This window comes from Zalophus californianus, chromosome 4 (genome assembly GCF_009762305.2).
Source record: "Zalophus californianus isolate mZalCal1 chromosome 4, mZalCal1.pri.v2, whole genome shotgun sequence".
NCBI lineage: Eukaryota > Metazoa > Chordata > Mammalia > Carnivora > Otariidae > Zalophus > Zalophus californianus.
In genome coordinates, this window is record NC_045598.1 from 129,572,634 (window position 1) to 129,592,295 (window position 19,662).

The 19,662-nt window shown below is 38.5% G+C and overlaps 1 protein-coding gene across 8 annotated transcripts in view; it reads right to left on the bottom strand.

The window, feature by feature from the left end:
- Positions 1 to 19,662, bottom strand: part of NCOA2 (nuclear receptor coactivator 2) — a 285,796-nt gene that overhangs the window by 82,280 nt on the left and 183,854 nt on the right. The window lies entirely within an intron of this gene.

The following is a 19,662-nucleotide window of genomic DNA, read 5'->3' on the forward strand; positions in this document are numbered from 1 at the left end:
GACAAATACCATATGATTTCACTCATATGTGGAATTTAAGAAACAAAGCAAATGAGCAAAGGGGAAAAAAAAAAGAGAGAGACAAACCAAGAAACAGACTCTTAACTACAGAGAACCACCTGATGGTTACCAGAGGGGAAGCTGGGGGGGGAATGGGTGAAATAGGTGATGGAAATTAAAGAGTACATGATGAGGGGCACCTGGGTGGCTCAGTTGGTTAGGCAACTGCCTTCAGCTCGGGTCATGATCCCAGGGTCCTGGGATCAAGTCCCGCATTGGGCTCCCTGCTCGGTGTGGGGGCCTGCTTCTCCCTCACCTGCTCCGCTTGCTTGTGCTCTCTCTGTCAAGTAAATAAATAATAATTTAAAAAAGAATTAAAGAGTACACATGATGAAATAAATCAAATAAAATTTTAAAAAGAAAGCACGGAAGTAGGAAAAAAAATGAATTCTTCAAGCACTTAAAGTCTAAAGAAACGGAAGACACAGACCCCCCCAAAATGGCTCAGGAATTCTATAATGTCTAATATCTGGCCCTACGGAGACTGAAAAGGCGTCTCAGTAATGAACATATGGGAAGCAGCACCAAGCCAAATACTGGCATTATTTATTTCACTTTTCTTTTCTTCTACAAGACAAAAAGTCTTATTTCTAAAATTGATGGGCCCCAAAGGACTTTAAATCTATTATAGGTGATCAAGGTTCTAACACTGTAAGAGCAGAATCCTAGTCCATTTCAATGAACAATTTTTCTCTCCTGGGTAAAATCAATGTATTTTTGGTCTGTGACCATGTTGAACTGGGGCTTTCTTCTGTTCAGAATGACAGAAATGAAAAACAAGGCAAAAGTACCCTTTTGCTATGGACAGCTATAGATATCTAAAATTTTCAGTTTAAATATCTGAAATCTACTAAGTCCATTTTACAGATGGAAGTCTGCATTTTACACACTTCCTTTTCAGCACCCAAGTTAAAACACACACAACACAGTCTTGTATACAGCTAAGTACTCTTGTGTGAAACAGGGATCTCAGATTCTGTTCCTTCCTTTACTTCTGGTCAATGATGTGTGTGCTCACAGTGATTAAAGCGGGTAAAGTCTGTTTTGCTCCCCATATATTTCCTGAAATGGGAGAGAACACCTAAACCAGGCCAGAACTGTTGTTTATCTAGAGGTTACACTGCACAAAAAGATGGACAGATAAAATGATGAGACGTTCACTCTGACAGAATAATTCCTCATCTATTCACATCAGGGTACAAAATGAATGTTCTAAAACAAGCTTGGTATCCAATTTTCTGGCTAAATACCAAGAAGTCTTTTTTGGCCTGGACAGAAACCTTCTATTTTCTTGGGATCTTTTATCATCTTTTTTTTCCTGACAGGAAAAGCTAAGCTGCCTTAAAAGTGTACATCATCTTCTGAAATAAGGATCTGCAAAAAATATTCTTCCCAGTAACTAAACCAGTGTCTCAGTAGATCTGAAATCCAGCCAATACCATGCTTACCCAATTCACCCATAAAAACTTCTTCCAAACGCCAGACAAAAGCAAGAGTAAATAGGCGGGTGACATGTTTGTTTATCTTTCCAGTTTACTTGGAGCAAGGCAGAGATCTGGATTTGAGTTCCAGTTCCACCAGCTTCTAGCTGTGTGACTGTAGACCAGTGACTTAAACCCTAGGTTCCTTGTCTGTAAAAATGGAGTTGAGAACTGAAGCTACCCTCCAGGGGTACTGCATGGGTGAAATGGGACAATGGATGTCAACAGCGGTGCGTGGTCCAAAGTGAGCACTGCAGACGTGTCAGCTCTCGTTTTCCCTGAGGAAGCGGACCCTTTTGCTTTTGACCTAGTATATATTTGCTAGTACACAGGGATGGATCTATGTCTTGTGGGGCCTGAAGCTTATACAATGCGAGGGGACTCTCTCCAAGAACACAAAATTAAGTGTAATTCTCATTCTTATTTATAGAAAAGAAACAGTAGCAAAAAACACCAGGGCTTAAAAAAAAAAAAATCCAATTTCTTCCTCTGAGATCTCTTTAGGTAATTACAGGAAATGCTTATGAAGAAGTGCTTCCCAATGGAAGTGTGGCTTCCCCATCTCCACACACGCTACAATCCCAGCACTCGCAGGGGCCAGCACAAGTAAGAGGTCCTGCATCTTAACCTTCATTAGCTTGGTGGTAATTCTGCCTCTGAAAGTATACAGTGTAAATGCCCAACTTATTTCCCTTATTTTTCATGTCAGCATCTGGTTCTCGGAGAAATGTGAATGCTCTGAATACAGAGCAACAGTTTTCGTGTCTATGAGAAATTCTTTTCACTGATTAGCAACACCTTAGCATCTTTTCCTTTTCACTCTTTGATACTGAGAGAACTAGAAAAAGACAATAAAAAAAAGACAGTATGGGAGCTATCCATCAGTAATCAAAGAGGCTTAGTTAGAACTGCATAGGAAGGAAGCGGGTTAGAGGCAATTAGAATCTTGAGGTGCTGTTTGCTCTCCTGGCTCCTCAGGCCACAATGCTTCACAGCCCTTAACTGCAGCCTCCCTAAGAGTTAAGATATTTAACAAAATCACACCGAATCCCAAATCATCAAAATCTGTTCTATGATAAGATGTGTTAAAGCTATCCCTAATGACACAGCAGTAATTACTGTAAATCTTTCTTTTGGTTTTGAGTATGTTACTTGTGGAATTTCTCTGTAGATCAACATTTTCTCTCATAATAAACAAAGGCAAAGTTGAAGACACAACCACCATTCTCAGAGGCAGGTAATGGAACACAGTAGAAAGATCACAGGCTTTGGAATTACCAACAGACCGTGGTTGGAATTCTTGTTTGTCATTTACTAGATTTAAGGCCTCAACCTGACTATTGTTTCTGCATGTCAGTTTCCTTATCTATGAAACGTGGACAATAGTATCAGGATTCCCTGAAAGAGTCTGAGTCTGGCCATCAGCGGTAACCCATGGACAGAGTATAGAACACAGCAGGCTTCCAGAAGGGATGAGAAGGTAGCTGAAAACAGTATGTACAGATATGTTTATATGGCATTTAAAATATATTGCTAAAGAAAAAAAAAACAAAACAGTAGCCTTGGATATAAGGAATCCCGATTCTTGACATCAGATTTTATCTAAGCATTACCCACACGGTAAGCTTCAATATATTCTTGGAGGTCAAAGAGTTGTATTTCCTACCTCTTCTGTTATCACAGTCTCCTTCTATCTCCATCTAGTTATACTTACATATCTACATCCATCTATCTATCATAGATAGCACTTTTCTAACTTGCTGTATTTCTTCTTTTTCTTAGATCCAAATGCCAGTTTTATCACTTACTAAATGTACGCACAGGCCAAGGTGAACAACCACAGGCCTCCCTATCGGGTGCGTTCTCAAATCACGGAGAAGGATGTACATATGCTGGGGATAAGCTATTCTAAAAAGGCTTTAATGACTTCTTTATTAATGAGCCCCCGGATGGTAGGGACAGTGTTTGGCTTCTCTTTGTATCTCTGATGCACACACAGTATGTGGCACATAGAGGGCATCTGGTAAATGCATCCTGAATATAAGTATGAATTAATGAGAAATCATGTTTCAAAATAATTATGATATGGACCCTGGTCATTTCCAGACTACACCGTTGAAATTTATTTTACATGCTGCTATTTCAAACTCACACAGTAGTTAATGATGGTCCTTAAATGCCTTCTATTGTTCATCACACCCCCCATCATTCTAGTCATACTTTCTTGAAGTAGCTGAAGAAAACACTGAATTTTTTGTTGCTTTCACATTTCCTCTAAACCCTAATTTTGTCCATTATTTACATAAACTTATTAAGTAGCTCTTATGTGCAAGGCATTAGGGAAAGGATATAAAAATGAATAAGCTATGGTTCTTCCATCAAAGAATTTAAATGGTAGCAGGGAGGTTTTTTTTAAAAGCTTAAACTACTATACGACAAGCTAAAATGAAATATCTATTTTATCTAACGATGGCCCACAAGCTGTGCGGCTACAGGTTAACGAGTAACTAAGGCTTCAGGCTCTGCCTAGAAGAATGTTTGGACAGATGGTACCTTAAATGCCAGGTGAGGACATTTTACTTTCATCTCTATAGGGGAGACACAAAGTTCTAAGAACAGTGGTTACATATCCATATATTTTTAGGAAATGAATGTTGGTAGCAAACAAAGTTGGAAAGAGCTAAAACTGATTAAGGAAGGGATTTCAGTTGGGGACAAAAGATGACCCCGGGTTAGATAAGGAAGAGAAGACAGTGACCGGGTATGGATAGAGTATGCGCCCAAAGCAGAAGTGTTTTGAGGAAGGATGATTAACAGACACAGAGCTACCAGAGAAGCTAAGCAGGTTAGGGAGGAGGAGGAGGCCTGCCGATGTGGTGAACGGGAAGTCACTGCTCGTATTCCAGGGAGCACTGTTGGATGAGAACAGGCCAGATTTTAGTGACCATACAGTATAAATTATAAGAGACTTAGCAATAAGGGACGAAGAAAGGTGGAACAGTGTAGTGTGGAGAAGGAAACCATCATCAAAAGGCTTTGGAGCCTTAGATCTTTCTGAGTCCCAGGCCACGTCCTGATGTCTCTCTATTCACTCCTCTGTTAGGTGTAAGGCTAATTGCATCCACTGAAAGCCAACTAGGTAAGGATTCTCTAGAATAAACTTCTTTGATAACTCATTCTACCAGTATTTTTTAATAGGTATATACAATGTATACAAAATATGCATTTGTTTATAAACTGTACACATTTATCACTGTTAGCACATAAACATTTTAAGAACTCAATGTTATGGGCCCTGGCCCATAGGTGAAATGTCAGTGAGGACCTTCCATGAACCCCGGGCAGGAATATATACTTCCCAGAGCACAGTGGCCTTACATTAGAGATATATTTTGTACTGCTACATACTTCTATCCATGGCCCATCCTTCCCATTACTAGATTCCAAGTTCCACAATGGCAGTAGCCATGTCACCTAATGCGTTGCTGTATTCTGGGACTCAGTAAAAAAGAAGGCTACTCACCAAGTATTTTCTGACTCCCAAAACTATGGGGTTTTTTTTGCTTGTTTTTTGACCACCTTTAACCAAGTTTCACAACTGGGAGCTGGAAGGGTAATTTTCACCTCACTGCTCTATCTTATGCCTATGGCGGTAATGACAACCACCACTGGCCTTTGAACTGTCCCTTGATATAACAGAAAAGGGGGAGGTATGTAGAGTCCACTTAGGAGACAAAATAATACTTTAAGATTTCTAAGTAAGAGAATGGGGTACTTCGGCCCTTGGTGAATTTTCAATCTAAACTTTAGCAAACTATTTTAAAGTGTCAAATTACAGCCACCATAGAAAATAGAATAATGGTTCCTCAAAAAATTAAACATAGAATTACTACATGATCCAGCAAAACCACTTCTGTGTATATATTCTCCCAAAATAAAAGCAGGGATTTATTTATTTATTTATTTTTTTAAAAGCAGGGATTTAAACAGGTATTTGTACACCAATGTTCATAACAGCATGATTTACAACAGTGAAAAGGTAGAAACAACCCAGATATCCATCAATGGATAAATGGATAAACAAAATATGGTATATATATGCAGTGGAATACTATTCAGCCTTAAGAAGGAAGGAAATGCTGATATAAATATATATGTATCTACATGAACATGGATGAACCTTGAAAACATGATGCTAAGTTAAATAAGCCAATCACAAAAAATAAACACTATTATCATTCCATGTATATGAGGTGCCGAGAATAGCCTAATTCAGAGACAGAAAGTAGAATAGTGGTCTCTGGGGCTGGTGGGAGGAGGGGTGAGTACTTCTTATCTAACAGAGGATTTGTTTGGGATGATAACAAAGTTCTGGAAATGGACATTGATGATAGTTGCACAACACTGTGAAGGTATACTTAATGTCACTCAACTAAACACTTAAAAATGATACATTTTATGTTATATATATTTTACCACAATAAAAAAAGGTCAAATTAAAATAAATTCTCAGGTTAAAGTTAACTGGTATCCACTCTTTTTTTTTTTTTCTTCCCCAATGCGTGGCTTGAATTCACAACCCTGAGATCAAGACCTGAGCTGAGATCAAGAGACAGTCACTTAACTGACTGAGCCACGGAGATGTACCTCCAATCTTTAGTATGTATTATAAACAGATCTGCAATTCTTATATTCTTTGAATTATCCTTCACTGTTGCATTCTTAGAAAACAAAACAGGATTTGAGATCTGATATGCTGATAAGACCAAGTCTAGAGTAATAACCGGACTAACAATCTAAGGTTCAAAACTGCAGGAGGCCAATTTTTACTGGACTTTGTGCTGATAGCAAAGTATAAACTTGTAAAGGTCTCCATTTCTTACCAACAAAGCTGAGATGAAGAACATGATCATTGTTTTCCTAGAATTATTACCTTAAAAATATCGAGGGTAACAGAAAAGATGAGAGAAGATAAAAAAGAAAATGGACTATTGCACTTATGACCACAGGTAAATGACCCAGTAATTAGCAAAAAGCTAACATTTTCTAAGTAGAAATGAAATAAAGTATCTCAGACTGAACAACAGTAATAAGGGAACTGGGAAGTGACATACATGAGTGCCTCTATTTGCCCACCCCCAAACTAGATATAAACAGTATGATCTATGAAGGTTGTACTCCTTCCTTCCCTGTAACCTACGTAAAGAAGTCTAATGTAGTAAAAGGCTTCAGGGAGAGAAATATCCTTTAGGAGAACATGAGAAATGGCTGAAATGAAGAAGAATATCTAAGAGAGAAATGTTAACGTCATTGGGATTTTCTCTCATTTTCCTACTGACCTCAGATCCTTCCTGCTCCTCAGAACCTCCTCCTCTCTTCTTAGCTTAAGGTCATGTTTGGTGCCCTCAATATTCAGCAATATATGATACTAAGATATTTGACCACAGAGGGCATTTAATGCTTCAATATAGTATTAGTTACTTATTGTTTTCAAAATACTTCCTTGGAAAAGATACTTAACATAATTAATCATTAGGAAAATGTAAATGAAAACCACAATGAGGTATTATCCCCACACACCTGTAAGGATGGCCACTATCAAAAAACAGAAAATAAAAAGTGTTGGCAAGGATATGGAAAAACCGGAACCCTTGTGCATTGTTGGTGGGATTGCAAAATGGTGCAAATGCTATGGAAAACATATGATGGAGTATATGAAGGCTCCTCAAACAATTAAAAACAGAACTACCATATGACACAGCAATCCCACTTCTGGATATTTAGCCAAAAGCATTGAAAACAAAGTCTTGAAGAGATAATTGCATACACACATTCATTGAGGCATTGTTCACAATAACAAGATGTGAAAACAACTTTAATGTCCACTGATGGATGAATGGAATAATAAAGATAAATACAATAAAGAAAATTTGGTATATACATATAATGGAATATTATTTAGCTTTTATTTATTTATTTATTAAAGATTTTATTTTTTATTTACTTGACAGAGAGAGAGACACAGCAGAAGAGGGAACACAAGCAAGGGGAGTGGGAGAGGGAGAAGCAGGCTTCCCGCCAAGCAGGGAGCCCGATGCGGGGCTTGATCCCAGGATGCTGAGATCATGACCTGAGACGAAGGCAGATGCTTAACGACTGAGCCACCCAGGTGCCCCTATTTATTTATTTATTTTTAAAGATTTTATTCATTTATTTGACAGAGAAAGACACAGCACGAGAAGGAACACAAGCAGGGGGAGTGGGAGAGGGAGAAGCAGGCTTCCCACCGAGCAGGGAGCCTGATCCCGATGTGGGGCTTGATCCCAGGACCCTGGGACCATGACCTGAGTCGAAGGCAGATGCTGAAGGCCTGAGCCACCCAGGCGCCCCTATTTAGCCTTTAAAAAGAAAAAAAAATCCTGACATGCACGACAACAGAGATGAACCTTGAATCCAATTATGCTAAGTAAAATAAGCCAATCACAAAGACACAAATACTTCATGATTCCACTTATGGTAGGCATCTAAAATAGTCAAAGTCATAGAAACAAAAAGTGGAAGGTGGTTCCCAGGTTGGTCGGGGGGAAATGGCAAGTTATTCAATGGGTACAGAGTTTCCACCATGCAAGAGGAAAAAGCTCTAGAGGCCTCTTGTACAACAGGGTGCATACAGTTAATACAATAATGTACACTTAATAATTGCTAGGAGGGTAAATTTATGTGTTTTTTTCTTAGCACCAAAACACACACACACAACCAAAATACCCTCATCAACCCAGAAAAAAGTCTCCTTAGAAAGACCAATTACAATAGTTGCATGTCCAATAATTTATTACTGTATAATCCATTTTAGTCTGAAAATTATCTTAACCTAATGTACACAAAAACAGTCACATTTCCCTCTTCCTCATTCTACTAGTAATACAGTTTGGGAAAATAGGCTTGTTCTTACTCATTTGTTTTTAAAAAAAAAAGAAAACAAAAAAAAACTAAGAAAAATGTACTTTAAACCTAAACCCACCAGAGAATGACAACAATTACCAAAGACTGGTATTCGTGCTCTGTATCTTTTATTTATTCCAATGTAGTCACTACACACAAATCTGATTGTAATAAGCCATTTCTAATCTTTAGTAGTGAATAAATTATATATACAGACACACTTATATAATAAGCAAATTATAATGCAACTGGAAACTCTTGTTCTCTTCTCCCTACCACATCCCAAATATTTCATTCATTTCTCAAAAATTATATCATTCTTCAAACTAAGAAGAATGAATTAGAGGTTAACTGTAGCTCATGGAAATTTAAATGTATCTGACAAAGTCTTAGATATGAGTTCTTTCAAATCCAATACATCCAGTATCGCACAGCACTAAATATAAAATGTGAGTGTGCTTTCCATTTGGTATTAATACAATATGTCTATTTAAAATCAGGGAAAATATCCCAAATTGATTGAAGATCATAATAAAATTACAAAAACTATAAAGTGTACTCCCCCACCCGGCTTTTCAAAATACATTCTAATTGACAAGTTGTGTAGATTTATCATCCTTATTTTAAGACGGTCTCAAGAACTAAATTTATTAGAGCCTAAGAAAGTTAAAAGTTTACCAGATGCACTTGAGGAGACACAAACACACTTTCAGGAGACAAACTAAAGTATTATAAATACTATCTGCCGTAAAAGAGGTTATAATTTATCAACCTTGGACAAGAGACAGAATGTACTTACTCAATTATTAGAATAAAAATTTCAGGTTCTTAAATTGGGGTGCTATTTCCCCCCAGTATAAAGCCATTATACAAAGCTAGATAAAAGGTAGGCATCAGAAAATTTTAAGACATTTATTTTACAGACTAAGAACAAACGCTGTGCTCACAAATGCCACAGGTGTGGGTGATTAGTAGATACGATCTGTGACATCAAGGAATTTGTCATTCAATTGGGAAAGAAAAAGGAAAAGCCCACATAAAAACTAATCAGAAGAAAGAAATGATAATGGAGATTCAAAGGAGATGAGTCTATACTGATTGGGGATTAAGAGGTTCTTTGTTAAGACAGCAGTATTTGAGACGCACCTTGAAGAATGAGCACTAAGACTCTAGCGGAAATAGACGGAAACAGGATAGGAGGCACTCCAGATCGGGAGGGGCGGTAGGAATAATGATCCCCCCAAATGTGGGTCAGCAACAGTAAGTGGTCTAGGGTAGTAGTCTGAGGGTATACACACCTGAGGATATGGGACATAAGAACACAGAAGTGGGCTAAACAGACCAGATGTGGGGTACTGGTGAAGGCACCTTGCCATTGGATGTTCTATCACAGCCTAGATTCCCTTTCACTGTGCTTTACAAACCTAAAGTAGTTGTAAGACTCCACCCTACGGGACTACTAATGGTGGGCAACAGTCAACCAGCTAAGGGGAAAGAGGAGAGAAGCACTCCAGGCAGAAGACAAAGAGGCAAGAAACGGTGCGTGTGTGTGTAGGCTGTGCCAGTGCCAGTTGTGGAGGAGGGGATGAGTTCAAGGAGTTTGTGGGTTGGAGCAAGGGAGAATATGACAGGACTGGAAACGGATCAGAGGGACCTGTGTGCTGCGATGAGGGTTCCTCTCCTGGACTCTGTCACAGGGCCTATGAGCAGTCACTGAAGTTGAGGCATAAATACCAACCTGGCTCCCCCTCACGGGGGTTTTAGAGAGTACTTTTAGCTGATTGTTGTGTGGGACAGTCCCAGCAGAAGAGCTAGGCGTGGGGAGCATACTGATTCATCTCCTGCTGACAAGGACAGGGGAAGGCTTGGGCAGCCAGGACACAAGTGTGGGCACTCTTCACTAAGGATGGGGTGGGATTTAAGCAGAAGGTGAGGGCTGACACCTAGGGAGCTAAAGGCAATGGCTCTTATCTAAGTGCTCACAGTTGTCAAGTAAGACTATGCTTGGGGGCGCCTGGATGGTTCGTTAGTCAAGTGTCCAACTCGATTTCAGCTCGGGTAATGATCTCAGGGCCCTAGGATCAAGCTCCGCACTGGACTCTGTGCTCAGCGGGGAGTCTGCTTGTTTCCTTCTGCACCTCCCACCACATGAGCGCGGACGCTCCCTCTCTGCCAAATAAATAAATCTTTAAAAAAAAGACGATGCTTTAAGGCATTCACGACAATGTCACATAAGACTACAAAATAAAATTTTATATTAAAAATGTATCTTTGGGGCACCTGGATGGCTCAGTCATTAAGCATCTGCCTTCGGCTCAGGTCATGGTCCCAGGGTCCTGGGATCGAGCCCCACATCGGGCTCCCTGCTCTGCAGGAAACCTGCTTCTCCCTCTCCCACTCCCCCTGCTTGTGCTCCCTCTCTCGCTGTGTCTCTCTCTGTCAAATAAATAAATAAAATCTTTAAAAAAAATGTATCTTCATGTTTAAACGTGAACATGTATGCTTCTGGGTATGCTGCTCTTCCTTGTCTTTGTCAGGCTCTCTGTTGGTATGTCTTTGTGGCTCTTGCTTACTACCTTTCCATCTTGTCTTTATCCCTCTTCACTTCCTTCCTACTCCTTCTACGCCCCTCAACCATTTATAAAAATGAATAAAAGTTTATGTATAAAATATTTCTTGTTAAAGATGAGTAAGGTATTTTGTAGTTCTCTAGCATGTTTTAATTTTTTTCTTGATATTGTTGTTTTATTAGTTATGTGCCTTCCCCCTGCCCCAAACCCCTTAAGTCAGCAGTATTAAAAAAAAGTTTCCCATTTCCAGTATTTCTAGAATCTATAGACTATGGTAGACAACTTCAAGTCAACTCTGATAAAGACTGCTAAGAGTCTGTCATTTTCTGTCACCTTCTCCAAATTTCAATATTGCTTACAGTACTTTACTTACTGTCCCATCTGGCTCTGACCTGCCCTTTTCAGCCTCAAATTCAACCAAATGCTTCAAAATAGCCTATTCTGTAGCTAAACAGTCTGCCTTCACACCCAGTCTATGCCTTTGAGGGAGGGCTCCTGTGCCTTTGCTCAGGTTCCTCTGCCCCAACCCTAACTCTCTCACCTATTACAGTCTCACTTTTCCAGAAGAAAGGAACAAAGAACTACAAAAACAACTAAGAAACAATTAATATAATGACAATAAGCACATATCTATCAATAATCACTTTAAATGGACTAAATGCTCCAATCAAAAGACCTAGAGTGACTGCAAGGATTAAAAAAGAAAATCCATCTCTAATGCTGCCTCCAAGAGACTCATTTGAGACCTAAAGACACATGTAGACTGAAAGTGAAAGGATGGAAAAAGATATTCCACCTAAATGGAAGCAAAAAAAAAAAAAATTGGGGTAGCAATATTTATATAAGACAAAATGGACTTTAAAACAAGGACTGTAACAAGAGACAAAGAAGGGCATGATCAATTCAATGAGATATTGTAAATATCTGTGCACCCAACACAGGAACACCTAAAAATATAAAACAAATATTAACAGGCATAGAGAGAAATTGACAGGAATATAATCAGAGTAGGGGACTTTAACATCCCACTTACATCAATGGATAGATCACCCAGACAGAAAATCAACAGGTTAACAGAGGCTCTGGATGACACTTCAGACCAGCTGGATTTAACAGATATATATACAGAACATTGCATCCCAAAACAGCAGAAGATACACTATTTTCAGCTACACAAGGAACATTCTCTAGGACAAATCAGGTTAGGTCACAAAACAAATGTCAAAAAATTTAAGGAGACTATAGTCATATCAAGCATCTTTTCTAATAGTAGTGAAAAACTAGAAATCAATTATAAGAAGAAAACTGAAGGGGAAACAAAAGAAAAAAGAAAGCAAATATGTAGAGGCTAAACATTCTACTAAATGAAAAAATGGGTCAACAAAGAAATCAAAGAGGAAATAAAAAATTGCCTTGAGATAAATGAAAATGAAAACAAAATGGATCAAAAACTTTGGGATGCAGCAAGAGCAGTTCTAAGAGATACAGGCCAACCTCAAGAAATGAGAAAAATCTCAAATAAATGCTCCAACCTTACACCTAAACGAACTAGAAAAGGAAGAACAAAGGAAATAATAAAGATCAAAGTGGAAATGAGTTAAATAAAGACTAAAAGAATAGTAAAGATCAATGAAACTAAGAGATGCTTCTTTGAAAAGATAAACATTGATAAACCTTTAGCCACACTCATCAAAAAAAGGGAGGGTGGAAGAAGGTTCAAATAAAATCAGAAATGAAAGAGGAAAAGTCACCACTGACAGCACAGAAATACAAAAGATTGTAAAAGACTACTATGAAAATGTATATGCCAACAAATTAGACTGCCCAGAAGATATGGATCCATTCCTAGAAACATACAATCTTCTAAAGCTGAATCAGAAAGAAATAGAAAATCTGAACAGACCGATTACTAGTAATGAAATTCAATCAGTAATCAAAAAACTCCTAATAAACAAGAGTTTAGGATCAGATGACTTCACAGATGAATCCTACCAAACATTTAAAGAAGAGTTAACAGCTATTCATCTCAAACTATTCCAAAAGAATTGAAGAGGAAGGAATTTTTCCAAATTCATTCTATGAGGCAGTCATTGCCTTGACACTAAAACCAAACACTGATAAACACAGATGCAAAAATCCTCAACAAAATATCAGCAAACTAAATTCAACAATACACTAAAAGGATCATTCACCACAATTAAGCAGGATTTATTCCAGGGATGCAAGGATGGTTCAGTATCTGCAAATCAATCAATGTGATACGGCACATGAACAAAATAAGGAGTAGAAATCATACGATCAGTCTAAAATGCAAAAAAAGTATTTGACAAAATTGGACATCCTTGATGATAAATCTCAATAATGCAGGTATAGAGGAAACATAGCTCAACATAATAAAGGTCATACATGACATGACAAACCCACAGCTAGCATCATATTCAATGGTGAAAAGCTGAGAGCTTTTCCTCTAATATCAGGAACAAAACAAAGATGTCCACTCTCACTTTTATTCAATGTAGTACTGGAAATCCTAGCCACAGCAAGCCGACAAGAAAAAAGACATCCAGGTTGGTAAGGAAGAAGTAACACTGTCACTATTTGCAGATGACATGATACTACACATAGAAAACTCTAGGGGCTGCCTTCAGCTCAGGTCGTGATCTCAGGGTCCTGGGATGGAAAACTGCATCAGGCTACCTGCTCAGCGGGGAGTCTGCTTCTCCTTCTCCCTCTCACCTTCCCCTACCCCTGCCTTTGCTCTCTCTAACAAATAAATAAAATCTTTAAAAAGGAAGGAAGGAAGGCAGGCAGGCAGTTAGGGAGGGAGGGAGGGAGGGAGGGAAGGAGGGAAGAAGGAAGGAATTCCTAGGGGTGCATGGGTGGTTCAGTTGGTTGAGCATCCAAGTCTTGATTTCAGCTCAGGTCCTTATCTTAGGGTCATGAGATTGAGTGCCATGTCAGGCTCTGTATTCAGCATGGAGTCTGCCTGAGATTCTCTCTCTCTCCCTCTCCATCTGTGCCCATCCCACTCCCTCTCTCTCTCAAATAAATAAATCTTTACCAGCATTTGTCATCATACTTATTTCCACTGTCCCCTATAGTTCCTCAGTTAGTGTCTGCAAGCTGATGTCCCCCCATATGAGTGAAAGCTCCAAGGGAAAGAATCATGTTATTTAGTGATTGTTGGATTCCCGCCTAGTGAAGAACAGTATGTCTTGCATATAGTATTTACTAAATGATGCTTGCTTTTTTTTTTTTAAAAGATTTTATTTATTTATTCATGAGAGACAGAGAGAGAGAGAGAGGCAGAGGGAGAAGCAGGCTCCCGAGGAGCAGGGAGCCTGATGTGGGACTCGATCCCAGGACCCTGGGATCATGACCTGAGCTGAAGGCAGACGCTTAACCATCTGAGCCACCCAGGTGCCCAATGATGCTTGCTTTTGAATGAAATCAACACACACAGTGCGGGGTCAGAATTAATTTCCCTTTTTTTTTTTTAAGACTTTATTTATTTGAGAGAACGAGTGAGAGGAGGGGCAGAGGGAGAAGCAGACTCCCTGATGAGCAGGGAGCCCGATGTAGGGCTCGATCCCAGGACCCTGGGATCATGACCTGAGCTGAAGGCGGATGCTTAACAGACTGAGTCATCCAGGAGCCCCTCAGAATTAATTTTTCATAGCAGTAGACGATCAAAAAAAGAAAGGATGTCTATTTTCTGTAGAGTATGGAAGCTAGTTTAAGTCTTGAAATTACAGCTCATGTCAAAAACTGTTAAAGTCCTAAAGCATTAGGGTACATTAAATTACTCAAATCCTCTCCATTTGAAAGCTGTTAAACAAACAAAAAAACCCCTTCCATATACCTAAGAAAAAAAGGGGGGGATCCTAAGAAGAAATGAGAGCAGGCATTCCACACCCACTCGCTAATTTTAAGGATTTCATTAATAATATGAGCCATTAATCCACATAAAAATATGAAAGTGAATTATACATACATCAGTAGAAAAATATCTTTATTAGAAATTGCAATACCAAGAACATAATGCCAATCACAGATTATATTATCAATGAAATAAAGTCTCCTTTATTACTAGATGTATGGAAACATGTAACAGTTTCAGATCTTCAAGAGTAAGCTAGGGCCAGCTGGATTCATTCCTGTGTTGAAGTAAGTAAGAATGAAATAAAAACTGCCAAGACTCTGCCCTCTCTAGTTCTCCTTAAAGCAGATTCTTGAAAATGCCACTCAGGTAACAGGGACAAGCAGGTGCCAACAAGGTCCAGCAGGAGCAAGAGAGTCAGAAGGAAGGATCCAGATATAATCATACCAACACATTTGTTATGTGTATTTTTTTGGCCTGACTACATAATTTGATAGCTTTTATTTACTTATTTCTACATTAAAATTAAAAAGAATCAATACTGTAAGAACACTAAGGCTTAAAATTTTAACAAATAACCAAAATCTACTTGTTTCCTTATCAGTACTGAGTCCTCAGGAAGAAAACCTAGATCTGTTTGGATGAGGATTCCAAGTACAGATGTCAAAAGCAATAATAAGAGTAATAACTACTGGTTAGTAAGTCTATGTGCCAAGTACTAGATTAAATCCTATATAAACATTATCAAACATATTCTTCAAAGGGCTTTAGGTAGTGGGTATTATTACCCTCTTTTTACAGACTGGGAAGTAAAGGCCCAAAGATGTTAAACTTGCATGTGGTCATACAATTGGGGAGGAGAGAGACTGGGTTCATGTGATTTCAGATAAAGCTCATGATCTTAACGGGTTTATTACACGGACTGTTTTAACATAATCTGCCAACTGGGTTTGGGGCTTGCACGGGTTGACTGCACAGTCTACTCCGATGGCCCACTTTGACATCTGGCTGGCTAACTTTGGCCATTTAATTATCATCAGCACTTTTAGAAGATCCAATAAAAAAGTTGACAACTGGAATTCAAACTTTATATAGTGAATAGGGGACCATTGTTTAAAAAAATTATATGTCATTATCAGTCTCCCACTCGTTCTCCAAATAATCAAGAGTTTGTACTATCATAAATACTCACTGGCAACCCAAAACACTGTCTTCGGTATGTGAGTATCTACAAGGGCATGTCCAAGAGATGGTGAGTTCCCTAACCTACCCTTTCCAGTGAGCTGGAGGACTCTGCCATCACCCTAAGGTTTCATCACACGCTATATAACCAAGGCCTAGGAGCATCACCCCAAAAGCCTGGTTTATAGAAATCCTATCCCTGAAAGACATCTGTTATCAGAGCCCTCTGCTTACTTTGCTTCATGACAGCTAATAGCTCAAGCTCAGGCTGCAGCTTTGAATGACAATTTCCACCACAAGAACGTCATGCATTTAACATGGTAAAAAAAGAACAGGAAGGAAAAACATAATTTTAATAGGCTCCACATGAACTTTTATGGGCTAAGATTAGGTTGTTTCCATTACTATTTTCTTGAATTCTTAAATAATCCTGTTAGTTTATGAATCTGATTCACCTACACCTATAATACAACCTGCCCACCGCCATGGCTACAAGTGGTATACTGGGAAATACTTAAAAACCCAGCTCTTTGGGGAAAAAATAGTAAGCATCATGTTTACTACAAATTTTACTAGTATAAAGGATGTGTAGCATATAATCTATAAATGATAATACAACACCCTTTACTGTCAATTCCATATAGTCAACTGATTCTTACAGAATGCTTCTGTGAATGTTTGCCAAATTCTTGGATTGCAACCAACCTATGATTACAATGGATGAAAAACAGTTCCAATATGAATACTGGTTGAAATTTTCATTTAAGTTAATAAGACAAAGATGCTGAATGCAGAAATGCAACTGTCGAGCTGTGAGTGACTTTTTTTGCTGAACTGGATATTATCTTTTGTATATGCACATAATGGCTACTTAATGTTAAAATGTCAGATGGTTAAAAAAAAAGTCAGATGGTAATCATTAACATTTTCTCCTTAATTTTTTTCCCCCAAATCTCTCTTACTTTTTAAATCTAAAATGACAGCCAACAAAACAATAAATCAAGCTTTGATTTGTAGTTTACTAGATTTCCAGGGGGTCAATATTGTTGTATTTGAAATCAGGCATGGTGACATTATTGAATGTGGACTTAGGAAGAGATGCAGAGTAGCCACCACTTCATAGTATTTCTATTATGTAGATGATACAAGATGCCAAGAGCCTCTAGTGCATAGATAATGGCAAAATGCAGTAGGATAATTAGAAAATGATAAATTTTAGTCTTCCTTGCTTTTTTAAAATATAATTTAATTGTAAGTCTGTGTAATTTTTTTTTACATCTGTATAATTTTTAATAATGGCTGTGCTCATCAGTTGGCTTACAAAATTCCTGAAACTGAAAAACTGGCTTTCATTGGCTTACAGGAGCTGACTCTAGCATACCACAGGCCCTCACCTTCACTTAAAATACTTACTTTTTTAAATGTTATTTTCAGTTTTAGGGGAAATTCACAAGTACAAAGCAATCTGGAATCCCAATGTTCTCAAAATAGCACTAAAATCATTAGAGTAATCACAATGAGAAACCAGAATGGTCTTTTAGATAGCCTGTTTCTTTTTTTTTTTAAGGTTTTATTTATTTATTTGAGAGAGAGAGCACAAGCAGGGGGTAGCAGCAGAGGGAGAAGCAGACTCCCCACTGAGCACAGAGCCGTATATGGGACTCAATCCCAGAACCCCTGGATCATTACCTGAGCCGAAGGCAGCCACTTAACCGACTGAGCCACCCAGGCACCCCTCAATTTTATTTTTTAAGAGCATAGGAATTACTAGGTGTTTTCCATAGAAATTTTTATTTAAGTTTCCAGCTAAGGAGTATAAAGTTGGACACAATAATTCCCAATTAAATCATTTGTATTTTTCATACTACTTATTATTCCTCTGTGGAACAGAAGCAATATTAGCCTCCCTAATTATGAAAAAAAGGTTATTTACTATTTATGGACTATTATTGTATGTTATAGGAGCCAGAAGTTTTAAACATTATCAGCATCATCTCAAATAGGACAAAACATCATACTTCACTATCACAAAGCTGGTGTAAGGGCTTAAGTCCACACCGTGTTTATCTGCTTTGCTCCTGCAAGGTCCACTGCAGCGTGCATGCTGTTGGAGGGCTGGCGTCTGTCAGACATGTGTCTCATAACATGCTATATACAGGAGAATGCTGACTTATTTAAATAGCTGGCAATTCTCCCTCCAAATTCCCATCGTTTAGGCCATTTTAAAATACCCTTTCTTCTCTCCTCTATTTATAAAGTGGGTGGGAACTTGAGGAACAGCTGATGACAGAGTAGACTCGCGAGAAAAAGCCCAGCATGCCTGGCTCATCTCCCTGAGCTTTTGACACTGGAGGGCACCTTAAATACAAGCCTGGCTTTTCCGATGTGGATTCTTTACCGTGGCTCCCCATGCAATCCAGTCTACCTGCTCTAGCACAATTATGATTTTATTCAATCTGAGACTTGCAACTGAAATAGAAATGAAGTTTGGAAACGCGGGAAAGATGATGGATGGACTTTATTTATACTGATTCAAAGGGGGATCTTTGGGGCACAAAGAATGCGAGAGAAGGGCTCAGGTCTGACTTATGCATTGCTCTTGAACCTCAGCTGGCTCTCCACTGTGGAGACAAACCACGCTGGCCTCGACAGCTGGCCGGGGAGTGGTGTGCAAAGGCTATGCAGAGTTCTTGGGCCTCAGAAAATCTTACGTTCTTCAAATGACCCTATAGGAAAGAATATTCATAACCTACTTCCCCACCATTTTTATTTCCCATTCTCCATCTGAAGGAAGAGCTCACTGAAGACCCTAGCGTATGTGAAGAAGGCGACTTCCTGCTTAATGTGAAAAAGGTATTTACTGAATACCTACCAAACCTTCACTGTGACAGGTATTTGCTGAGTGCATTTATACAGCTCATGATTTCAACAACTGCACAACCTCAATATTGTGACTGCTAAATTCTGTATGAGGAAACGGAATTTCAGAGAGAGAAAATAATTTGCCCAGGTTCAAAGAGCTTGTCAGTGGCAGACCCAGGATTCATACCAAGGCTTCTGTCTGATTTAATTCTGAAGTCCTGCTGTTTTCTAAAAAACAATTTGTTAAACAAAAAATATTTTTTAAATATTAGATTAGAACATGAAAGTGTATCTGTGTTTTTCATTTGGTTTTTAATTTCTGCTTCCCTTTACAAAACACATTATTTTTCAAATTAACAGGAACATTATAAGAATAAGACATGACAGGGTGTTTATTGCTGCTGCTTCTTGGGTGGTTGTGGTATGCAGCCTTATGATTAAACCTACAGTAAAAGTATGGCAGAGTCCCAGCATGACACATCTTAACGTGTTTTATGGTTGGAAAGGGGAATTACCAAGGTTTTGCAAAACTTTTAAAACCTTGTGCAAGACCTTGATAGTAAAAAAAATACATAACTGTTTTAAAGTGTGAAAGTCCTAACATGCAATGTTCACAAAATTGTATCATTCAAAATCTTCAGAAACCTGAAACAAGCAGCTTGATTTCTCCACCATAATATCAGCA